The sequence below is a fragment of the Cheilinus undulatus genome, linkage group 1 (assembly GCF_018320785.1).
Source record: "Cheilinus undulatus linkage group 1, ASM1832078v1, whole genome shotgun sequence".
Taxonomy (NCBI): domain Eukaryota; kingdom Metazoa; phylum Chordata; class Actinopteri; order Labriformes; family Labridae; genus Cheilinus; species Cheilinus undulatus.
In genome coordinates, this window is record NC_054865.1 from 38256458 (window position 1) to 38281331 (window position 24874).

General features: G+C 38.4%; 1 protein-coding gene across 6 annotated transcripts in view; it reads left to right on the forward strand.

Moving 5' to 3' along the window:
- The window catches only part of fam189a1 (family with sequence similarity 189 member A1), a 162675-nt gene that overhangs the window by 7632 nt on the left and 130169 nt on the right, over nt 1-24874 (forward strand). The gene's annotated exons all lie outside the window — the stretch shown is intronic.

Genomic DNA, 24874 nt, shown 5'->3' on the forward strand with positions numbered 1-24874 from the left:
GCCTGTATGAGTAGGAGTGTATGGTTACAGGGGGAATAGGAAGTAACCACAGGGGTCAGAGAGGTCGAAGGTCAGTTCACATTCTTGATCCGTGCCTCACGCCGATTCGTTGACATTAGTCCTGTCAGCCTGCGGAGCTGCATGATGCTCACTGTTATCTTCATGCACCAGAACCTGATACAGCTTCCTGTGTGGCCTGATGCATAGCTTGGGAAAACATCAACTATGCACATTTTTTAATTTTAGTTTTTCAGTGTGTTATGCTCATTCAGATAAATCACCAGCCCACATGGGCCAGGCATACAGCTGCAGCAATCATATTTAAAAAGAATACTCCTAGAAGGTTTCATCAAAAACTGAATAGAATTGACTTAAGAGAAGTTCAAAATTTTTATACTTATTTTAATTATCAACCACAAGAAGTTTATCAGAGATCGTTATTGCTATTGATTACTGTTGTCATTGATACCTTTATTTCTGAACTGAGAAAATAGATACAATGGGAAAGCGACAAACCATCCTGTGTTAATAGCACCGAGAAAATACACTGGTAAACGAATAAGTCAAACAAGTGATCACTGACTTTCCTCTTTCCTTTATAGATAGAAAATTCAAGCTTTGTATTCAGGATTTTTGTTTTAAAATGAAATCCAAAATCAAGAAACAAGCTGTTTTAATGAACTTGAGAATGAAAAGATGAGAAATGATGCATTAAGTCAAATAACTGTAATTGAGTGTTTTGGGGTACTTGTACATTTTAAAATCAGTGTTTTAACTTCTACTGAAATAAGTTTTAACTAGAGTAACTGTATTTTTACTTAAGTCTAATACTCTTGTCCTTTTTCCACCTATGTTGACTACACAGTAGTGAGAGAATGATTCCACATCACATCCACAGCAGCTGTTGTACACAGCAAAAGCTGAAAAGTTGATATCTCAGGGTTAAACATTTTGAAGTAGATTTTTCTCCCAAAGTGTAATTTTGACTCCATTCTGAGTGAAGTGGTCTTCAGTGTTGGACTTATTTGACAGTGTTGATCCAGCAGTGTTAGTTCAACTCTGTAGAGTCAACTGATCCAAGCTCCGGCCACTGTGATTTCACATCCAGGGGGATGTGTGGGCAGAGGTCCCCATCAGTGTTTAGATGTGTTTAGTTGTATTTGGATGTTTCCTGTTGTACAGCAGCGATGGGGTTCTTTTGGCCATGTTTCAGGTGAATAGTTGTTTTTGATGTCACATTTGCACTATGAGTGAAGTTATCCACTGAGTTACAGTGCTGTAAAAAAAGTCCTTGCCTCCTTTCTGGTTCCTGAGTTTTTTTGCATATTTATCGCACTTAAATGTTTCAGATCATCAAACCAGGTTTAATATCTCACAAAGACAACCCGAGTAAATAGAACATGCATTTTTTAAATGAGGATTTTATTTATTAAGGGGAAAAAAATCCAAACCTATCTGGCCCTATGTGAAAAAGTAAATGCCCACTGAACATAATAACTGGTTGAGCCAGTTATTAGGTTTTCATAACTGAAATCAAACTGTAGGCCTCACTGGCCTCAGTTAAGGTCAGGGTTCATGACTCCTTACTTTTAAAGTGTTGAATTTAACTCTATTTTAGTTTACGTAACCTTGTCAATTTTGCTGTATATTTTCTTTATTACAGCGGTGTGATTTTACCTGAACAACCTGGGCAGAGATCTATGCTTATGTTGCTCTTGCCATCAAGGAAAGATCATGTTTTACTGTACAACTCCTCAGTAGCTTCTCATTACTCTGTACTTAAAGTAAACTTTATATCAAATACTTTTTACTTTTACTTGAATGTATTTATAGACCAATACTTTATACAGTACTCTTGTACATTTTAACCAGATTAACTGGACTTTCACTTGAGTACAATAGTTGTGGCCCACTAAAGGTTTCCCCTGTTTTGCTTTCTAGTTTTACAAAGTGAGAGGGAAACAACAGTTTCTTGATTTTGGATTTCTCATTTTAAAATAAAAATCTGCCGGCTAAAAGTACACTGACCCTGGACCTTCCTAAAAAGTGCTTTCTGAGTCTGTCCCACTAGACTTAAAATAAGAATCAGCAAACCTTGTATTGACTTCGTCCTCAGTCTAAACTAAATCATGTAACCGTTTTTAAAATCAAACTCAGCTCTTTCTACAGCATAATGCTCCTTAACATATGTTTGTCTTTAGATATGCACCACGAATCAACATCTGCATAATAAGAAATGCTGTCATCCAACATCCCCCTTTACCAGTGACATGCAGAGATTGTTTATGCACTGTAGTTTAAAGTAAAACAAGGGTTGGACAAGGCTAAAGGAAGACAGGGCTGTTAAGAGGTCTAGTATTGATACCTAGGCTGGCTCAGGTGCTGTGAAATAGTCTGGCAGTAGTGCCAAATCTCTGATAACGTGTTTTAGTCGAGCTTTCCATCTGGAGACTCTGGCAAAGGAAGTGTTTTGCCCTCAAGCAGTCAGACAGTGGAAGTCACTTTTTGTAACATTACAATCTGAAAAAGTGCTGAGAAAACTTTAAGTTTCAAATCTTCACAGTCAGCCATCAAGTCTTTAGAGTTTAGTTTTATGTTTGGGAACCGAAATGTTTTCTGCAGTCTAACACCTGGAGTCAGATTACACATTTACTCCTCAATGCCAACCTTCAATAGAAGATAATCATCATCTCTGTTTATTTGAAAGACCTTGGGGCTGATTGGTTTTTTTAGAAGTGTGTCCTTATTTTTCAGAAATTTAGTTAAACTAAATGAGACAGATAACCAGGGTATAGTTAAGATGGCTTTGGATGCTTTTTGCAGCTCTGCTCTGTGATTTACTCGATAAGGTGAGTGCATTTAACCACAAAAGCTGTCCTTGTTTAGCTTTAAGATGCTCTTGGCTAATCTTTTCTGTATTCAGGGAAGGTGTTCTTTCTCTCTGGATCTGTGAGGGTGTAGGCAATTAATAATCTTCCAGGTTGGAGAGACGAGTATCCTAAATATTTGCTCCAGCGTTTTGGTGCATTGCATCTGTGCTAAAGTGGATCCTGCAGACAGCTGTCCTTGAAGTGTCTGCCTCTTGACATCATACCTCTTTGAGCATTTGAATGAAGTTGGAGTTGCATTGAACCCTGACGCTTTTGTGCTGAGCTTTTTGCATATTCATGAAGTGTGCTAATGAAGAGGGTGATGAGTTATCCTCAACCAACCTGCACTTGTGTGTGAGTGTATATACTTTGTAGGTGTTTGTGTGTGGTCACTGTGGGATGTCATTGAAGATCTCGGTGTGATGACTGGTATTGTGGGATTTCATCACAGTCACAGTGAGAGTAGGTGTAATCTTTTCTTTTTACACAGACCAACTACTTGTGAGCCCAGCCTGGTTGTCCCTCCTCCTCTTCCTCCTCCTTTAAAAACAGACAAAAACTTAAAAACTCATCAGTTTATGTTTCCCATATCTGATTTTCCACACTCTTGATGAAACCTTTTTTAACCACTTTTATCAGATTTTCCAGGTTGTATGTTTTTGCCATTGCCAGCATCCTAATATGATAAATTATGCCCATTTTTCTGAAGTTCCTTGAATGTTCACTTAAAAGCCAGCTGCAATAGTGAGTCAGTCCAATTTGTTTAGTCTTGTTCATTCAACCTTTTTTATTCACTGGAAAATAACTCAGTGAGATTTAAAATCTCCTGTTCAAGAGTGTCCTGGCCATGACAGGCAGCAGCACTTGAAATTAAGTTTCAGACAGACAAGAGCAGAAATACAAACAAATAAAATGTTAAACACATGAATACTTTGAAAGAAAAGCAGTAAAGCAAGTATTTGTAAAGGTAAGTGACAACAACTACAGCCAGATGTGTCTGCCCCAAATCATTAAACATCATCCTAAAAGCATCTAATGAATAAGAGCAGCTCATCGAGCTTCAGCTTTTCATGTAATTCATTCCTAGCAAAGGGAGCGACAAATTAAATGCATTTTTCCTAGTTCTGTTCTGAACATTGGAACAGACCAATCTTGGTAACTGTATGAATGAATGAATTAATGTCTTTTTTACAGTTCTCCTTATTTGATTACAATAAGGCTTAACTTAAGCACTACCAGGCCTGCAGTGGCTGTTAGGCTTGGCCCCTGAAAAACCCAGAGAAGGGGCCCTCCTCGGTGGTGATTGGTTTCTTGATGATGCTAATACATGTGTGGATCAGTTGCTCTGTTGCTAGTGTCCCGGCTTACAGTGTGTGAAGCTGTATCCGTTATCTGATGTTGATATTATTTATTTGTGCGACTTTTCTTTACCTGCTTTGCAGAATTTAAACCATTTTTCCTTTTTTGCTCATTTTTGCCTCTTGTTGCCCATTGTTGTAGCTTCTTTTTGCCACTTTGAACATATTTTTTTCCCCTTTTGCCCTTTTTTTGCCAATTTTAACTCATCTTTGCCTCTTATTTTGGCCACTTGTAACCCATTTTTGTTGCCTTTTTCCCATTTTGCCACTTCTAACCTATTCTTCCATTTTTCGCACACTTAAACACTTCTTGCCCCTTGTTACCCATTTCTGCTGGTTGCGCCCATTTTTGCTACTTCTTTCTGTCACATTTCACCCCTTTTTGCACTTTTTTGTGCCCCTTATTACCCATATTTTTGCTGCTTTTGTCCATTTTGTCTCCTTGCCTTTTTAACCCACTTTTTGCCCTTTTTCATCAATTTTTGCCACTTTCTATGCCCCTTATTGCCCATTTTGCCATTTCTTTTATGCCACTTTTTGCCCCTTTTTTACACTTCTATTACATTTTTGCTGCATTTTCCCTACTTTTTCCACTTTTTGCCACTTCTTTTTGCCGTTTTTAACCATTATTTTTTTACTTTTTGCCAATTTTTGCCTCTTTTAATGCCATCTATTGCCCATTTTGCCACTTCTCTTGCCACTAATTAACCAAATTTTTGTGTCTTTTTATGCCATCTATTGCCTAGTTCGCCACTTCTTTTTGCCACTAATTAACCAAATTTTGCTGTTTTTTTTTTCCATTTTTTGCCCCTTCTTACCCATTTTTGCCCTATTTTTGCCACTTTTATGCCCCTTTTTGTCCCTTCTTTTTGCCACTTTAATTCATTTCTGCTGCCTTTAATCTATTTTTGTCTCTTTCCAGCTCTGTTCCATTGACCTTTTTTGCAGTTTCTTCTTCTTTACCTCCATCCTACTTCTACCTCCATCCTGATGTTTATGCACATTATGGCTTAGCCTCTGAAGTCTGACATTACTATCCTAATTATTTATATCAATGAGCCCATCTACACTATTCATAGTACCACTTAGAGTTAATGTGAATTTAAGAAAAGGGGTTTACATTTTGAAAAAGCCTATAATTGTGGCCGATATTGTACTACATTATAAATAAAAATTAATTATCATTTTTTATTGCTTTTATAACAGTGGTTATTATGAGCGGTGAAAAATGAAATATAGTTATCACAGCTATACTTTAGAATGGATCATGATTTTCCTGACCTCCATAGGCTCCCAGTTTGGCTGGGCCCCTGGCAGCTCTCCTGTTTACCCCCCTTTCGGGCATCCTCTTGCACTGCTAGAGGAGTGGTCACTTTGAGCTTCATCTCACTTACCTATGTTTCTCATTTGTGTTATTTTTGGCCTTATCTCACTTTATTAGTTTTTTTAATATTTGTGGACAGCTGAGGAGGGACAGGAGATAGGTGCGAGAGAGTGGGGAAAGAGATGCAACAAACGGCACCAAGATTGGAAATTGATCCTGCGACCAGTGTGACTGTAGTCTCTATATATGGGCATCTGTTCTTCCAACCAGACTGAACTGGCTCCCAGAAAACTGCTGTTTAAAAGCTGTTTACATCTCTGTTCTTCTGTTGTCTTCATTGTTTGCACCAACATCTTATATTTCGTTAAAAGCAGATTTATGATTCTTATTTCAATCACAGCAGCAGTTGTTGGTGCCATTTATTCATTTTTTTCATGAAAATATGAGAAAAATTCTATACATAGATTGCTGTGTGGTCTGTTGCACTGAAAGTCCTCTTCAAGAAGACTGTGCTTACTGCAGTAAGCACTTATTTTTTTTATCTTGGTAGTTGTTTGATATAAAAATTTCTGTGTGGCATGCAGAGAATAGAAGTCAACATTTTGACTTGTCCTTGCAGAGAAGTTAAGCGATATGGTGGTGTTTACCCACTACCACTCAAGCTTTGTAGAAATGGGCAAGACTGCCCACATAGTTTCTCAGCTCCTTTAGTGTGGCATATAAACAACTCCATCCAGCCACCAACACAAATAAAGTTTAATTCTGTGGAAAATACAATTGTTAGCCAGCTCATTAGCCAGCTAATGAATTAGCCTTGTGCATAGACTGTTTAACTTTGATAACTTGTTGCATGCCATTCCCTCTCTTCTCTTCCAAATATAGTAAAAAAAATGTAACTACAATCAACTGTTAACACTATGGTGGCTACATTTCTAATTTATAGAGTCTAAAGTTAGATACAATAAAGTGAAAACACAAAGACATAAACAAAAGTGCCTGTACAGAAGAAACTATAAAACTCTCTCGCTCTCTTTCACACCTTTTTAATCATTCCAAAACCCAGCAGACCACTGCAGCTACTTTCTAGACGTGTTAATTTGGTGACTAAAGATGATGCAGCGCTCTAAAAGTGGGCAGGGTAGACCTTGATTCTGCAGACTGTTTGAGGCCCGGCATACAGACAGTCTTACTCTGGTCTACTCAGCCAGGTTACCAGCAGGTTTGGCAGTGAATCAAGCCGCACTGCTGGCTTTATGGATGATAGATGAGGCATCGTGCCCGTGGCAGCCACAGGGCTGCAGCAGCTGTCAGCAGCTGACATGCAGAACAAATTACCGTTCACCTCACATCTCCACAAATTAAACTCGGAACTGATTCAAGTGTCCAAACACAAACACGGACCGCCTCTCCTTCCCATTCTCATTTCCTGTCACAGCGAATAAAAACAAAATATGTGAATATGTAAATCCATCAGAGGGAGTTATTGCAGGCATCATTTACACATTCGCATTAGTTCCTGATATCTGTATCAGTGTGATATTTCCTCTCCTCCTGCTGCTCCAGAAATGGATTTATTTCTCTTTTTTCTACTCCCCCGCTCTCCTGGTCGTGTGGAAGAAGATGACGGATTTTATGTGCAGCCTCTCTAAAAGTAACACTCCAACATCCCAAATCTTCAGACTGTGCCACAACAAAGACAGCTTAAGACCATATTCTTGGTGTTTGTTGTGAGGCAGCTCTCTCCGCCGGATTTCCAGCACAAACTGTCAGCAAATTCTACAGCGGGCGTGCATCTCTGTGTGTTTGAACAGAGAGCTCTAAAGTGTTTTGTTGTATTGTGGGGCTCTCATTGTCTGCATGTGTGTTGGTGTGAGTGTGGAACGAGAGTAAAATGTCCAATTATTTTAGCAGAAAGTGCAAATATACATCTAATTATGTTGTTGCAGAAAGTATTGCATGTTTGAGATGCTTTGTTCCTAAGTGGTCTCTGTGAGGAACTGAGTGGAGCTTGCTGTTAGTAGATGCAAAAAGACAGAAAGGTTTAATTCAATAGTTTAGATGCTTTATTCTGTTCTGGCTTTTCTGCAGTGAGTCATTGTCAGCCATTATTAATTAAAGAGATTATTAGGCTTAGGTTGTATCCTGGCAACAGGTATGGAGACATAAACACAAACATGTATATAGATATATATAAACTTCTAATTTAATATGTGGTCTGCAGTTTTGAGCAGACTTCATCTATTGAATTTGAATGAGGTCAGTAGAGACGTGTTTGTTGCCAGGAATATTGAGGCAGTTTTCTGCACCTTGTATCCAGTTTAGGATTGTTATGGTTTGGAGGTGATGATCAACATTATATCTGCTCTATGATACACATTGCTTTTCATAAAAGTAATTTATGTGCCTTTACTTTCACTCAAGCTTTTCTTTTGATTTATTTTATTTCTGCTCAGTAACTGGTAACAGTAACATTGCTCTGTGTTCTTGTACAATGTATTGAATCACCAGGTTTTCATGATGAAAGAGTGTTAGAGAAATAATGTGTCTTCTTTGGATGCTGCTCCCTATTTAGAAATATAATGAGAAGGTTTGATGTTACCATTGTTTAGACAAAAGTGTTTTTCTGTATTGCACAGCATGTGTGTAAATGTTGATAAATTTTTAATTAAGTGCAGTTTTTATATAAAAATCAATGATGGGCTCGGATTCTGAACTGTATGAAATATTTACTAGGCTGCAGGAAGCCTTTAAAGGAGCAGTTCAAGCTAAATTGTGAACTGCAGTGTAATGCTGCCCTGCAAAATGTTTTGGTTTTATTTGCCATGGTTTTGAGCCACCGGTATATTTTTAATCTCAATCAGTCTCGGGGTTTCTGTAGTTAACCCTGGTTAATGCAGTGTTAATTTTGACAGCTATTTTAATTTTAATTTCAGTTTTAGTCTTTAGATTAAATGCCTTTTAGTTTCTGTCACATTTAGGTCATTTCTACCCCGTTATAGTTTAGTTTCAGTTAGGGCTGTACAATTTGTGAAAATAATCTAATTGCGATTATTTTTCTCAATACTGTGATTGCGATTTAATATGCAATTATTTTTAAGTTCCTCATCTTATGTAATGTTCAACAAACACAAGCAATATTATTATGTTATAACCAGCACAATAAGAGATAAATTAACTTAGGATGAAAGATTTAAAAATAAGTGTAATTGCGATTTTGGCTCATATAGCAAATTAGTTAACACTTGCTTTACTCAAGGGGATAATTGTTTTTATATTATTCTTTTGTTATTAAGAAGATCATATAAGTGAACAGGAAAAGTAGGATTTTTGTAAAATATTCTAAAATAAGACACTTGAATGTATGCGTAATGTGTGGAACATAAAAGCTCTGCTGCTGAAAAAATGTATTAAACTGGCATTTTGACACATTTCTGGTTAAGGAAGTATCGCACTGTCTGCAATTTGAAAATTGCAGCAGGCCATATTGTGGTTTAATATAATTTGCGATAAAATACCCAGCCCTAATTTTATTCGACAAAACTCAAAAACATTGGAGTCTAGTTTTAGTTCATTAAAAGTCCTCAAATTTTAGTCTTTACTTTTTGTCCAAGCATTTATTCTCTTGCCTGAATCTACCAAACCATGGCAGTCCATCTGAAAGAGACTCTAAAGAGACTAAATAAAGATTATTTGTGAATTAAACAGCTTTGATAGAGGCTGTGATAGAAGGCGGAGCAGAAAGAGGAGCATCCTCGGCATCAGTCAGATGAAATCCTTGATCCTCCTTCATGTCTGTCTGGAAGTGTTCATATGTTTCTAGCCTCTTTGGATTGTAACGATATAAAACAATCAGAAAATCAAAACATCTCCTTTCTCCATATCATAGCTCTGTTTTATACATCAGCACTTGCTCTCATTTGACTTTTCCTCTGCCGGTGACATCTTGATGATCGGTTGAGTTGAAAAAGTATGATTTTCATTAAAACTTTGGTACTTTTGGTCAGGAATGCATAACTGCGTTGGTTTAACATTGTTATTGGCCGATGTTGCCCCTTTTTTAAAACATCAGCCATCACCCAAATGATATGACATGAACAGATATCAGTTATAAAGGTTTATCTGTTGTGTCCAATAGTTTTAATGCACACCTTCTGTTGAATCAAATAAGAGATAGTTTACATGGCAGAAGAAGAAACCAGTTAAACAAACAAGATTTTTCATGGTCAAACATGAGAAGATGTCATACACCACAAGAAATGATGAAGAAAATGTCTGCATTGGTCAAGAGGGAGCTTTGTGTCATTGTATCCCAAGTCTTGCTGTAGAAGTGGTATTGTAGGATCTCTGACTTTCTGGTGGCAAACCTGTGTGATAGAAGGAAATAACTCTCCACTGGGCTGTTTGTTATTTTGAAGCAGCCATTTATTCCCAGCTGTCAATAGAGGACGTGGCTCCTCAGCTGCTTCACTCATCTCATCAGTTTAGATTAAATGGACAGAGCAGTCAGCATGTCCCTGCTGGACCAGCCTGTCTTGAATCTCTTATTGATCAGCTAATTAGATAGATTCCATCAATCATGAGACTGGTGTTTACTTACATTTTTAATCGACCCGTTGGTGGTTTTTCTAGCATCTATGCCGTGACTTCATTCTTGTGTTAAAACAGGGCCTACAGTGGGATGATGTCATGTCGTCTTCAGTGCCTGGTGTGTCCCGAGGTGTCGCAGAACAGATCTAATTCACTTTCCTGCATCACCTTTTATAATAAGTAAGCAGGCACTCAGCCTGCTGCTCCTCATTACTCTGAGGACCCTCCAGTGCATCCTGCCCCCACTCTGGTGCCACCAGTGAGCTCCATAATGGTGCAGGAACAGTTTGTCCTAGCTGACAAATACACACACAGAGCACAGCGCAGTGTTTGAGGGAGGCTATAATTTTCAAGTTGTCATATTCACTTAATTCCCTGTCTCGGTGTGTTTAGTTGTTCCATGCTGGATCTGTAATCTCATCTGATTCCTCTGTCCACTTCCTCTCTGGTATTTCTGGGTCCTTTCATGGTCTGTGTTCAGCATCAGGAACAGAATGATCTGAGCTTCTCTCTGTGTCATGTCAAAATATTCTTTTTGTTACACGCTGTCTCGTCTTTATTCCCCTCTCTATGCTACATATGTACTTTAAGGGCAAAGGAGGAACCTGGATGAAAAACCAGCATTGTAATACACCCGGTTGACAGACCATATCAGAGGTATAAGATTCTATTTTTCTTCTGAAGATCCAGCTGTTAACTTTGGTACGTGTTGTCTTCTTTTAACAAAGTAAGTACTGGAAACACAACCTTAGATCAAACAGATCATTATTTCAGTAAGAACGCAAACAAATTTAGTAAAGTTACTAAATTAAGAGACAAAAAGAGCTGATCTTGACTTAACATTTGCCTAAATGTCATGCATCTTCAACTCGCAGAAGTTATGGCTGTAACATTTTTCTGAGATAGCCTTGCACTTTGAAACAAAATGTACGTAGCATGGCTTATCTTGTGTTATTTAGGACACAAGCACTAAATCAAACTAGAATAAATGAATACGGGCTGCACCACAATTATCGTCTTTATTATCTTTATCAATTTAATCTGCCAACTGTATCCTCTATTATTTGGTCTTGGAAATATAAGAAAGTGTTTCATTTCAGTAAAGCCCTTTGTGACATTAAAAACGCTGTTTTGTCTGAAAAATATAAAAATATACCAGATAAAGAGACAGTATGAGTTTTTTACATTTCAAAGATTAGAAACAAAAGGTCTTTGCAATTTTTGAAAGGAGCCATGTCAGATTAAGAAATCTGGGATGCTCTTTCCACAGGGGCAGAAACATGTAAGAATCACAAGGTAACATTAATAGGGCCCTATGAAATCGTTTTTTTCCCCTTTTTTACATTTCAATTTTTTGGAAATTCCATTTTTCAACTTTAAATTAATTCTACCAATCAGAGAAAGTGTCATGCTTATATCAGTGAATAAAATGCCCTCTAATTTGATAGAAATAAGATAACATTTGTTTGATATATGAAATTATTGATGCACTGCAGTTAGTCCCTGTGGCCATAGTTTGAACAATCCTGAAAATAATGATGTTAAGGGTAATAGGATAATATTTCCAACATTATTAGACATTTTTCTTTTTAAATTGAAGAAAAATAGACCATCTGTACAATTCCTCTGGGTCTTCACTAATGTTTACAATGTGAATAAAGAAATCTCTCTTTTCTTTCAAACACATTGTGATGATGACTTCATGACTTAACATTAAACTTGTTATAAGTTAAACCTCTTACCTGAGCTTATCTTTTCTCTAACGATACACATACAGTCCAGGCAGTGTAATGCTGCATTGTGCAACTCATGACCATCACTCTCTTCTCCTCATCTCTCATCATCGCTGCCAGTCTGTCTGTGTCATATCGGACATGTATGTTAAATGCAGGCACATATGGTAGGCTAAAAACAGCCCCTTGAATATTAATTAAGGGAAATATGCATTGTTTTATGAATGAACCTTTAACCCTCTGAACCCTGCTGGATCGCCAACTATCCCAAGTGGTAGCACATATCTTGTTTACATTATATCAAGAATCACAAGACAGATCTCTATGGATTAAATTGTGTTTGGAAGCTTAACTTTTTGCCAATCAGTAGACGACTACTGGGGTTTGTATCCCTTCAAGGACATTTTTAATCCAGGCCCAGAGTACAGTGTTTATTCAGAGCTTTGATACTACATATCCACATCGCTAAATCCATGATAATATGACCATTTATTTAGCAGGGATGCTATCAGCCTTCCATTTAGCCACTGTCAATTATGATGCTCCAGTTTCTTCTTCTGTTGTTTTCTCTGTGTTAGAGACCAATCAGGGCCAGCCAAACATCAACAATTGATGGGTGAGAAAAAAAGTCCTCTATGGCAAGAAATGTGATAAAAAGGATGTCTGTGCTCCTAAAATGGGATTCATGCACATTTTACACACCTGAATACCACGTGCGCAAAACGTTAATTCGTTTTACGGAGATAAAAGATAGTGATAGTTTAATATTGTGTTTGTTGGCAAGTTTTTATTGTTTTTCCTGATAGACAAGGCCTATAGGAACTAAATGCAGGTGTTAAGGCTTGTTCATTGTTGATCAGGTTGGGATTTGTATAAAGTTCTAGAGATTAAAATTTTCATTGTGTTCTTTAACTTTATCTTTCTGGTCGTATAACTTCTAATCCATTCATCTGACATCTTTGCAGCACACATATTATGAACGCCCAGGTTGTTCTGAAAAAATAAATGTATGTTACTTGATTGTGCGTATGAGGGTTGAGATTCTACATGCATTTTTCCATTAAAAATACAGGCTGACCAAAGATAGCGAAAACAGCTTTGGAATCTAAGGGTTAAGCATAAATTACTCCACAGGCTGAGTGCTCTGTCTTTTCACCAACTGTGCACTCGCTGTGATGGTACGTCGAGGCCTAATTAGAAAATGCTCATGCAAGACAGAGAGAGCGAGGCAGACGTAAAGTAAAAGGAGAACAGAGAATTACGCTAACTGTTAACCATATGTAAAACATCTCGAGTCCAACTCAAATCTGGAGCCTGTGAGTGGCAAGTACAAGTTAAGCTTGCAGCCAGTGCTGTGTGGCTGGCACAGTCAAGTGAGGAAGGGATTGTTCCACACATTAGCAGCCCCCCTGAATATTCTCCTCATATGTTTGTTCCTCTTTCTCATGAAAAGTCATTTTCAGTCAATTACCATGGTGTTCCGGGTTTAATACAAATTCAATTTTTATTGGCCAATTTTGCAATGCCGTCCCATTCCATGAATGCGGAAATCATATGACCCTACATTAAAGCCCAGTTGAGACCAAACATTCGTGGCGAAGGGGGTAGAAACTGCAGGCCTCTCTGCAACATTCTAAAAGCCTGAGTTCACACCGCAGAGCCTGAAAGAGATGATGCACCATTTCCATAGTAAAAACTTTCACAGTCACTCAATTTAAAGTGTATTTCTTATATAACTGTGCAATGAATCTGTCCTTACAAGACAGACAGCTCTGCACATTCACTGTTTCTTCTGTGTCTATATCATCTTGATAATTCAGGCTGTATCATTCCAGCTCATCACTAATGTCTTTGTCACCACCATTGTAGCAAGGCAGCAAACTTTTCACGGCAACACAACAATGCTTTGCTAGCACAGTCTGGTTGTAACTAAGATGTCAGATTTGTCTGTTACAGCTTTGATTATCTCATGTATTAGCTGTATAGGACCATATGTCCTGCTTGCATACACAGCTGAAGGAGGGGACAGAAGTGTTGATCAGGCTGAGGTTTCATTTGGAAAAGTGAAAAAAAAATAGGGGTAATTTTATCTAACAAAATATTATACTTTGAACAATATTTGGCTGATTTCCGTTCACCATGTCCTGTTGCTCTGCTTGCAACACCCAAAAAACAGCTGTTTGGGATTTGACAAACTGAACAACAAGCAACATCATCAGACAGCTCAATTAGAGCTGCAAAGACACAGTTCAGACTGCTGCAACCATCACCATGGGACGTTCTAAAACAGTTTTGTTGCTCTGCAAATATTTGGTCTGAACAAGAAACTTCCATTATTTTAGCCAATTAAAATATCAGAGAGACTTCCTAACTAAGGCTTAAAGCTGAAAAACTAGGAGTTCATTTATAAATTCTGCATGATTGTTCTATTTTTTTTAAAGTAATTGTCTTGATATATTACTAGTGTCTTTTGCCATAGTTCATATAATAGGAGTTGCCACTTTTTATTTTTTTTTGATTGATAAATTATTCTTTGCCAAACACAGCTAATATCAAAATATTGCGGAAGGACTTCTCTTGTCTCATAGTGCATCTTTTAATCAGTTTCTGAAGGAAAATGTTTATACTCAGAACAGAGCAGCTCTAATTTTCATGTTCATTCTCATTTTGCACTTTCCTCACGTGAATCAGAAGAGGATATACAGTGTGCCTATAAAAAGTATTCACCCCCTTGGATGTTTGACCTTTTATTGATTTTATAAATCAATCATGGTCAGTATAATTTGGCTTTTTTTTTTTACAATACTGACAAAAAACCTCTTTAATGTCAAAGTGCAAACAAATTTCTACAAAGTAATGCCAATGAAATAAAAATATTTAATGTAAAATAAGTGACCGCATAAATATTCACCTCCCTCATGTCAGTATTGAGTAGACCATCTTTGGCTTCATTTACAGCACTTGTTCTTTGTAGATAGGTCTCAATCAAGCTTGCATATCTGGGCACTGCAGTTTTACTTCAGTCTTCTTTGTAAAACTGCTTAAGCTCTGTGAGGCTGCATGAGAATCGGGCATGAACAGCCCTTTTCAAGTCTGGCAACAAATTCTCTGCTGGGTTAAGGTCTGGACTCCCCCTCCAGAACATTTGCCTTGTTGTCTTTAAACCATTTCTGTGTAGCTTTTGCTGTATGCTAGGTCATTGTCTTGTTAAAAAAAAATCTGTCTTCCAGGATTTTCTTATATTTTGCTGCTTTCATTTTGCCCTCTACCTTTATAATCCTTCCAGGGCTGACTGCTGAGAAGCATCCCCACAGCATGATGCTGCTACCACTGTGCTTCACAGTGGAGGTGGTGTGTTTGTGGTGACGTGTAGTGTTTGATGTCTGCCAATCTTGTCTGATGGCCAAAAAGCAGCATTTTGGTCTCATCAAACTGAACCTTCTTCCACTTGACTGTGTAGGCTCCCACATGCTTTTTGTTGAACCCTAGTCAAGATTTAATATGATTTTTCTTCAACAGTGGCTGTCTCTTTTCCACTCTCCCATAAAGCTTTGACAGGTGAAGAACCTGAGCAAAAATTGTTGTATGCGAAGTCTGTTCTTTCTCAACTACTGAAGCTTGTAACTCCTTCAGAGTAGTCATAGGTGTCTTGGTGGCCTCTATCTGACCAGTCTCCTTCCTGCATGGTCACTCAGTTTGTGAGGAAGGCCTGCTCTTTACATAATTTCTTCCATTTCTTGATGACGAATTTATCACCCCCTGACTTAGACTTTTCAGTAACCTTTCTCAGAGTTGCATGTAGTGTTCTCTTGTCTTCATGGTGTAATGTTAGCCAGGAATACTAATCAACCAGTGACTGGACCCTCCAGACACAGGTGTCTTTACTAGTATACTGTCATTTGTGAACTGAAACAATAAATCATCCTGTTGAGTTATTGCTCGCTCACATGGATTTAAAGTCATTGCATGAAAGCTGAGTTCAAGTTCATCTGTTGCTATATGTTTATATTCAGGCTGAGTGTAATGTATTATGAGTTCTGAAGTTTAACCCAGAAATAAACACTACTTGTATTCCCCTAGACTGTAGATTTTCTTTTAGTGAAAGAGGAGTAGACGAATGAGAGGAAAAAAATCCAGTTTAATTGAAAGTCTTTGTAGAAAACCCCAAGAAATTGTTATTCCAAGCAGAAATAAGTCTTAAAAATGTGTTGATAGGATGCTAAAATGCGGCTGAATGATCAAACACATATCAGTGCTCATATAACATCTCTGTGTACTTTGTATTCAAAGACACTTTTATACACTCACACACACTTAGAAGCATCCACATCAAAAACAAACAGCCTCCATTATGCATCATTTTGATGTTTGAAGAGTAAAGCTGGCTGATGTGTGATGAAAGCTGCAGGTTCTCTGTATTTTTCTGGACATTTTTAGACCATAACCCTCCCTACAGAGCCATTTGGGAGGCCGGAGAGAAGAAAGAGATGGACAGGGTCGTGTGTTTTGGGGGGGAATTTTTGAATTGTGAATGCATGATGTATTTGTATGTGCATACATCATAAAGCCTTTTCTCTCATAAGTCCTCTTTTTCTTTCCTCTGCCGGGCCAGCTCTTATTTGTAGTGCCGCCCCGTGTTAGTGTGACCCGCGGCTTGGGATGTGTCTGACAGAATGCTTGATGCTGCACTTCTTTACAAACAGCCTCGACCCGGCCGCCAGGAGGTCTGCCTGCAGACTGTTGAATAGAAAAGGCCAACAAGGTTGAACAGAACGCGCAGAGGAGGGAGGGGAACCAGGGAGCAGACAACCAAAGACAACTAAAGGCAAACACTGGAGTCAGTGTCAGTTTCTATAGATCATTTTTAAAGAGGAAGGTGTTACAGGTGCGAACACCGCACCTGTGTTTACATTTTCTGAATGTGTTCTTATTCAATCCAACAGGAAAGGGAGCTTTGTGAAGCTCCTTTATTCATACTGAATGAAGAGTTTTTGTTGTGGGCGAACTGTCAGACGTCTGCTTACACTTCTATGGCTTTAACCTGGTTGAAGATGTTTCATAATAAATAGCTTTTCATTGGCGTGCAGCAACAAGCCATCATCCGAATAGAAGTCTGATATCACAGACAGTCGGAGCTTTGTTGACTTGTTTGACTTGTGTCCTTTACCTGCCATTGAGCTCAATCTTCTTCCTGCATTAACAAAGCTGCTGTCGACCCTCCCTGCTGATCAGTGGGAAAGCCTGCTGACTGCAGCCTCCCTTTGTTCTATGATTAGCAACTGTGTTGTGTTGGAGGGGGCTTTTATGTGTGTACACATGTGGGAGGGCAGGTCAGGGGGCTGTCAGTGTGTGCTCTGTATTTATTTTGTGTATACGGAGCCTGAGATATATAGGTTGGTCGTATACATTCCCCTTCTTTCCCTGTGTGAATGCAGCATGGAGACATAAAAACAGCAGAGAGACGAGGTGGTTATTTGTGTTCACAAAGACGAATCAGCACAGATTCACCCCTGTAACAGAAAACAGTAGAAAAAGAGATGTATAACGTTTATTGCTTAGTTTTTCTTTTTTATCTTGCTCTGTTTGTCTCCCACTCTTTCAGAAAGAAGCCTACCACAGTGCTGAAAGCTGAGGTTAATCAGGCGCTAAGACAGATAAATCAAGAGCCTGAGGACAAATCTGAGAGGCGTTTCAGCTCTTATATAAACACTGTTTGCTTTTTCAACAGGGCAAGAAAGTTTCTTTACCTCTGAGCTCAAAAGAACCTTTTGAAATGGTGCACTTCAATGGAAACAGTTTCATCTGGCTACTGCTACACAAAGAAAATTAATCCTCAACAATTTGTTGCTGTCTAGACAGCGTTGGTGATTTTCTTGGTTGAAGCATTTTAAGAAAAGACAACTTTTGATCAGGTAAGGAACTGCAGTCTAAACAATGATACTGTAATAGACTCTGAGTGACTTTAGAAAGGTACTGTTGATCTTTGTACATAAATGTAGCAACTAAGGAAGAGCCCCTAGCATGGAAAGTTTTTATAAGAGAGATTCAAGTTGGAGTCAAAGTCTGAAGGGTATTGATGTTCTGACAGGTGGAAAGCAATCAATGTGGGAGATGTAGCTTTCTGAATACCAACGTTTTTTTAACACATAAAATTTCAATCTTAGCCAAGTAGAGTTAATGTTTCCAATTTCAGACTAAAATGTGCATAAAAACCACTGGATGTAAAGACACTTGAGCCTCTCTTAACATACACACCTTTAAAATTTTTTAAAGAGTTTACATTGACTACCCCTGACTTTTCCTGGTTTGGTTGTTTACATACAGTGAAACTATCCCTATCCCGATGATGATTATATACAGACTTGAAATAAGAGTAACTAATGGTCAGTAAGTATACTTTGGTGGCTGCAAATATACCTGGGTGGGTACACAAGTATCATCCTGGGTGGGCTACCCAAGTAATGTCCATTTGTGGGAAGCATGAATGCTCAGTCTAGTTTGAAACATTAATGGTATCTGTCGAAGTTTGGACAATAACATTCAGAAATGGAAAACAAAATGAAGCAATGTCACACATGTGAAGATATCACCTGTCACACCTGGTGAATTTTCCTAAATATTCTTGCTGTGTTGTCACATCAGCTCACTCCAGTTTCACTGCGAATTTTGAGCTGGCATGGAAAACCCTGGGTTTCTCTGCAGGAATATGGTGGAGTGCTCCCTCCGAGTGAGGAGTGAGTCTTTGCCTCAGGTGAAGGAGTTCAAGTGTCTTGCAGTAGAAGGGAGCGTGAGATCGACAGGCGAATTGGTGCAGCGTCAGCAGTTTTGCGGGCGTTGTGGTGAAGACGGAGCTGAGCTGGAAGGCGAAGCTTTCCATTTACTAGTCAGTCTTCCTCCCAACCCTCACCTATGGTCATCAACTCTGGGTAATGACCGAAAGAACATTGCATATATGGTGCTTACCAAAATTTAAAAACTTAGATTAAGAATTGTTAGATCATTTATCTTGTTTTAAAAGTTAATTTCTTGTTTTTAGTGTGTAACTTGTAAAGGCTTACTTATTTCTAGATTCAAGATACCTTATTCAGTCAAATTATCTTGCCTGGACAGATACTGTGACTAGTTTTGAGTATCTTTCTTCTCAAATTTTGTTTTTTTATCTTATGTTAAGCCCGCTTTTTTTTTTGCAGTGAATGAGATTGCAGATACAAATGGCCGAAACAAGTTTCCTCCGCAGGGTGGGCTCAGCCTTAGAGATAGGGTGAGGAGCTCAGACATCCAGAGGGAATTAGGAGTAGAGCCGCTGCTCCTTCGGATCAAAAGGAGCCAGTTGAGGTGGCTGGGGCATCTGATCAGGATGCCTCCTGGACGCCTCCCTTTGGGGGTTTTCCAGGCATGTTCAGCTGGGAGGAGACCTCGGGGAAGACCCAGAATGTGCTGGAGGGATTATATGTCATATATGTATGTAACCCTAACACTGATGAAAAAAAATGGTTGTGAGGATAAATTATTTAGGTGAAAGGTCAAAGCTGTCAGCAGTTAACGGTGAACAAAAGGTCACCAAATCAGCCTTTTAGCAGAGCACAAGCACACAAACCTACACACATCATTCAACATACAGCAGACATCCGATTTGTCACCCGTGATGTTGTCCTAGTTGTCTCCTGGTGGAGTCCAGCAGCATAATCTAAAAGCCATTTTTCACCAATAATGGCCTGAATGATACATTTCCTGCTTTTTCCTGTTGCTGCATCAATAAAGATGGGACAGGCAGGCCAAAGGATGCATCATTGGATGCTTTCCAAGGACTTTGTGTAAGTATTTATGCCCCTTTTTGTGCAGCAGTAGAGAGAGTGGAGAAGAAAGAAGGACAGAATAAAGAACAGGACTGATTGATCTGACTGTCTAACATAGCTGCCTTACAGGAGCCTCTGTGGGAGTTTAATAAGAGCAAAAGCCCCCAGAAAAGATAAAGGAGGATTTTATTCCCTCCGCACAGCCGAGGTTCATCTGTTAAAACATCATCCTGCTTCTTTACTTTACCTCTGGCTGAGTCTCTTTGTGAGCAGTCTCTGAATAAACTTGGCATGCACTTTTCTTCATAATCATTGCTAAATCAATTGTTACTACTTCACTGTCTTTTTAGATTAATACAATGTGTCTCTCCCACTTTATTAGGGCACATATTGCATCTTTTACTATCTGTTCTCCTTGCTGTGCTGCACTGGAATGACACTGCAGATTTGAACTGAGAAAAATCGGTTTTCTCTCTGTGTTTCTTGCTAAAGGGAAGAGTACTAAACGCTCATTTATTTCAAACTGTCCTGGGGCTGGAGTGGATTGTGGGAGTTGCCGTTTTTTTCTCTTTGAAATCACAAGTAGGTTTTTCTCTCTTGCTTTTCCTTTTTTTAACTAAAGGGAAAGGAGTATAAATAAGAGAACATAGCTGCTCATTTGGATCCTGGGTTGCTCGAGATTTAGAGGGAATCTGTTGGTGTTTGCTCAGTATGCAGAGGCCAGCTGCTCCCTGAGGCCTTTAGCTCCTTCTTTAGGTTGATATTTCATCTCCCTCCTCTTCCTCTCCAGCTCACTGTTTCTTTTGCCATAGCTTCTTCAGCTTGCCTCATCCCCCACCCTAGCTCTCATAATCGACACTCTTTTTGATCCTGCCGGCTGCCTGTTTTCGTCCCTTGAGGAAGCATCTCTGTTGGATCCATGTTTCAGCTGTGGCTGCAGAGTAGCGAGCACCTCTGGGACTGCACTTAGATTTCAGGAGTGTGCACATGTCCCTCAAAGAAACATGAAATGCATTTTCTTTGGGTTGGTCCCCTTTGAGTGCCTTAGAGGGCAAAACAAAGGGTACAACTCATGAAATTATTTTTCAGTCCCTATAACAGTATTCACCCCTAGGATGTATTACCCTTTTGTTGATTTTAAAAATCAATCATGGTCATAATTTGTTTTGGGTTTTTTTGACAGAAAAAAAACTCTTTAATGTCAAAATGAAAACAAATTTCTGTAAAGTAATGTCAAATATGCAGTGTGAAATAAGTGACTGCATAGATACTCAACCCCTTCCAGTTAGTATTCAGTAAATCCACCTTCAGCTGAAATCACAGCACTGAGTCTGTGTGGATAGATCTCAATCAGGCTTCACATCCGGACACTCTAATTTACTCAGTTTTCTTTGCAAAACTGCTCAAGCTCTGTCAGGTTCCATTGGGATTGGGCATGAACAGACCTTTTCTATTCCAGCCTCAAAGTCTCTGTTGGGTTGAAGTCTGGGCTTTGACTCAGCCACTCCAGAACATTCCCCTTGTCCTTAAATAATTTCTGTGTAGCTTTCGCTGTATGCTTCACGTCATTGTCTTGCTGGAAAATAACTCTTCTCTGAAGCTGTATTTCACTTGCAGACTGTTTAAGATTTTCCTATATTTTGCTGCATTCCTTTTACCCTCTACCTTTGCAAGCCTTCCAGGACACAGGGTTTTATACTACAGTCCCTCGAGAAATATTCAATAAAATCAGGTGATCTTCGTTTCACTAATTGTGAGACAACTAGCACCAGTTAGCTGGGCCTCTATTGAATTAGGTCAGTCACTTTAAAGTGGGTGAATGTTTATGCAGTCACTTATTTTAACTTGCATGGTTTTGTTGACTTTACACTGAAGAAATCTGTTTTCACATTGACATTGAAGAGGTTTTTTTTTTTTTTTTTTTTTTTTTCCAAAAATCCAAATTATATTGACTGTTATTGATTTATAAAATCAATGAAAGTGCAAAACATCCAAGGGGGTGAACAGTTTTTAGGTTATAGGTTTATTTTGCAGGTTTATTTTCTTGGAAACCATAAAAAAAATCTTAAAAGCAAAATCATCAAGCCATTTCTGTTTCTTATTTATTTATCAGTGCTGGTCCTTATCAGTGCTGCAACACTGTAGGGTTAAACCATCAAGAAAAGGCTGCATATAATTTAGTAAGATCATAGGTCCTTTTTTCCACTCATCATTACAACCCACCTGTGCTGGAAGGACCTGAGCCAAGGAACGTTCTCTCTGTCAACTCTGTGCATGCATGTTTGTGCTTTTTTTGTGAAAAGACAAACAGATGCAAATATTTGAGTAATAAAGCAGTCGTTTCAGAGTGTTTTAGGTTAAAACAAATTGCCTTAACTTAGGCAGAAAAAATATGGAAATGATGAATGGTACAAAGATGTGCAGGTGCTCAATTCTAATCATTATCAAGATTATTTTCATTTGTACTGGGATCGAGATTATTGAACACCGTAACTCATTGTTTGTTCAACATATTAATCACAAACATTTATTTAACCTAAACACTTCTAACACTTTGAAACTAAGCAAAGAATATAAATAGGTGAAAAATATGAATATGTCAAGTTAGAAATATGAATAAACAAATGCTAACAGCTAACACTGAAACATTCACCATATGCTGCATTTGGTACAGCTGTTCATCATGTTCTGTTATGGAGAGTTGAGCATTTACTTGGAATTACAAGAGCCACTTTCAGCTGGTTTATATCATAAATTTCAGATTGATCTGAAATTGTACATGTTGATGATAAGTCTTCTACAACCAACGTTAGCTATGGAGTACCTCAAGGTTCTGTGCTTGGACTGATTCTTTTTACCCTGAATATGCTTCCTCTAGGTCAGTGGTTCCCAACCATTTCACCTTTGAGCCCTCGCCCTACTTGTTTCAAAGAAAAGCTGAGCCCTCCCAATACCCTAACAAAAAATGATATAGTCATATTGTTGCCAAAAATCAACATCCATTTAATTGTTTCATTGTTAAAACCCAGAGGAAATTGCTCTTCACAGGTTTTTCTTATCAAAAGACCCTTGTATAAACTGTTTATTAAGTGCTTTATCATGAGTTTACTTAATATTTGCAAATCAAATTTTGACAACCTCAGAGCAGACAAAGCCTTTGCACAGTGAAGTTTGACCACATTAGTTCAAAGCACAAGGAAAATGAGCAGAGACAGATAACAGGCAGTCTTTCATCACATTTTTGCTAGGCCTGTACTGGTAAGCACGTGTCGTGGGGATGATACCAGAGTGGAGGAGATTAGCCTGCCAATTAAGGGTCGACCAGTATTGATTTTTTAAGGCCGATATAGATCATTAGTAGTTGGTGGCAGGGCTTGACTGATTATCGGCCTGGTTTCTGAAGATCATATTTAGCATTTGGCCGATTATTTGTATCAGCATTTTATTTTACAAATGATAATGTCAGTCCATCAAAAAGCATGCTGCTTTGGTTCCACTGCAGAGGGTGTCTTTCCCTCTGGCTTTATTTTCCCTCTCCAGATTCTCAACAGATGTCATGTATACAGCACAATCTGATTGGCTAGCTGTCATATGAATGCTAGCCAATCAACACTTAATCCTGAGTACAACTGACAAAGTGAACGTATAGCATCACTTCCTGTTTTCCTGCTGCTCCTGTGTTGCTCCGTGCAGTTTCCTATGATGACAGATCTTGGGCTAAGTTATTTTCCTTCATTTTATTGATCATTCAGTTTTACTTTTTGCTACTTTACGACCATCTTGTGGGTTGTTATAAATTCATATTGGATCCAAATATCAGTTATTGGTCTCTTAAACTACTAGTAATTTGTATCACTCCTGAGAGACCGATATTGGCCGCCCCTTGTTCATTTCATTTTTGGATTAATTAACTTTATAGGAAAATACTGTGCAGATTAACAGAGATGAAATGTTCATTAGCTGCAGCTCTAATGGGTTTATGTATAACATTTCCTCTGTATGCTTAGTCTTTGATCTAGTGCGAGCAGAAAATAGGAGGATACGTTCTATAATAAGCTCATAATGAGTGCATAAATGAAAATTAATACTAGAAGTAACTGAGTCTTACATTTTTTCTTCCTTGGGCAGGCTATTTGAAAGAGCAATATATTTTCTTCCTTTAAGGATATATGTTTTGATTAAAACAAATATGGTTCTTTGAACAGAAAATTGTCTCACTTTGTCTCTTCTATATGATTCCTTACAGTGGGTCATGACATGAGTAAAGGTAGCATGTAAATGGCCAAAGAAGAAGCTGGCGGCCAGATGACAGAACAAGATAACAGGAAGATAATGTCAGGCGGAGATGAGAAGAAGTCAAGAGTTGAGGCATTATAAGAGGTCAAGCTGACACTAAATCCAGTGATGAAATACATTAATCCTGCACTTAACGTTGATATTATTCACTTACTCAGATCGTGCAATGTATCATTGTTATATGCTTGTTTTGCAGGATATTGATTGTCAATGAATTGATTGATTGTGGTATTACTGTTATCATGGGCCACAATTTAACTTGCTGAGGATTCAAGATGAAAACAACTCCATTTATTTCAGAAAACAGGGCTGCTTTAAGTCAAACACTGAGAAGCACATGGGAGTATCGGATTCTGTCATACCCTATTGTGTTCTATTGCATCGTATTCCAAGTTATCCTATGATTCCCAACCTCGCTATTCGTTAGTATGAAGTAGCCGCTGCTTTTTCTACAAAGGAAGTTGTTAACATGAAATTTGACACTTTTCAGCTTGCAGGATATACAGGTGCAAAATGTTTAACATCCATATATTCTAGATTTGTTTCCTACAAAGGGAAATATTAAGTTTTTTTTTTATCTTCATGATTAATCTTCATGAAAATTAAATATCAGTTGTATCAGAGTATAAGAATATTATACCACTCAAAAAGGGATTAACAATATAGAAAAGTCAACCTTCTTGAAAATTATGTTAATTTAGCCACTCACTGCTGGGACAGGGCTCCGTGTACACCAATTACTACTTCAATGTGACACGGCATGGAGGCAATCAGTCCGTGGCACTGTGTTGTTCTTATGAAGCCCAGGTTGCTTTGTTAGCAGCCTTCAGCTGCTCTGTATTATTGAGTCTGGTGTCTCTCATCTTCCTCTTGGCAATTCTTCGGAGTTTTGTCTAGGAGGTTCAGGTCA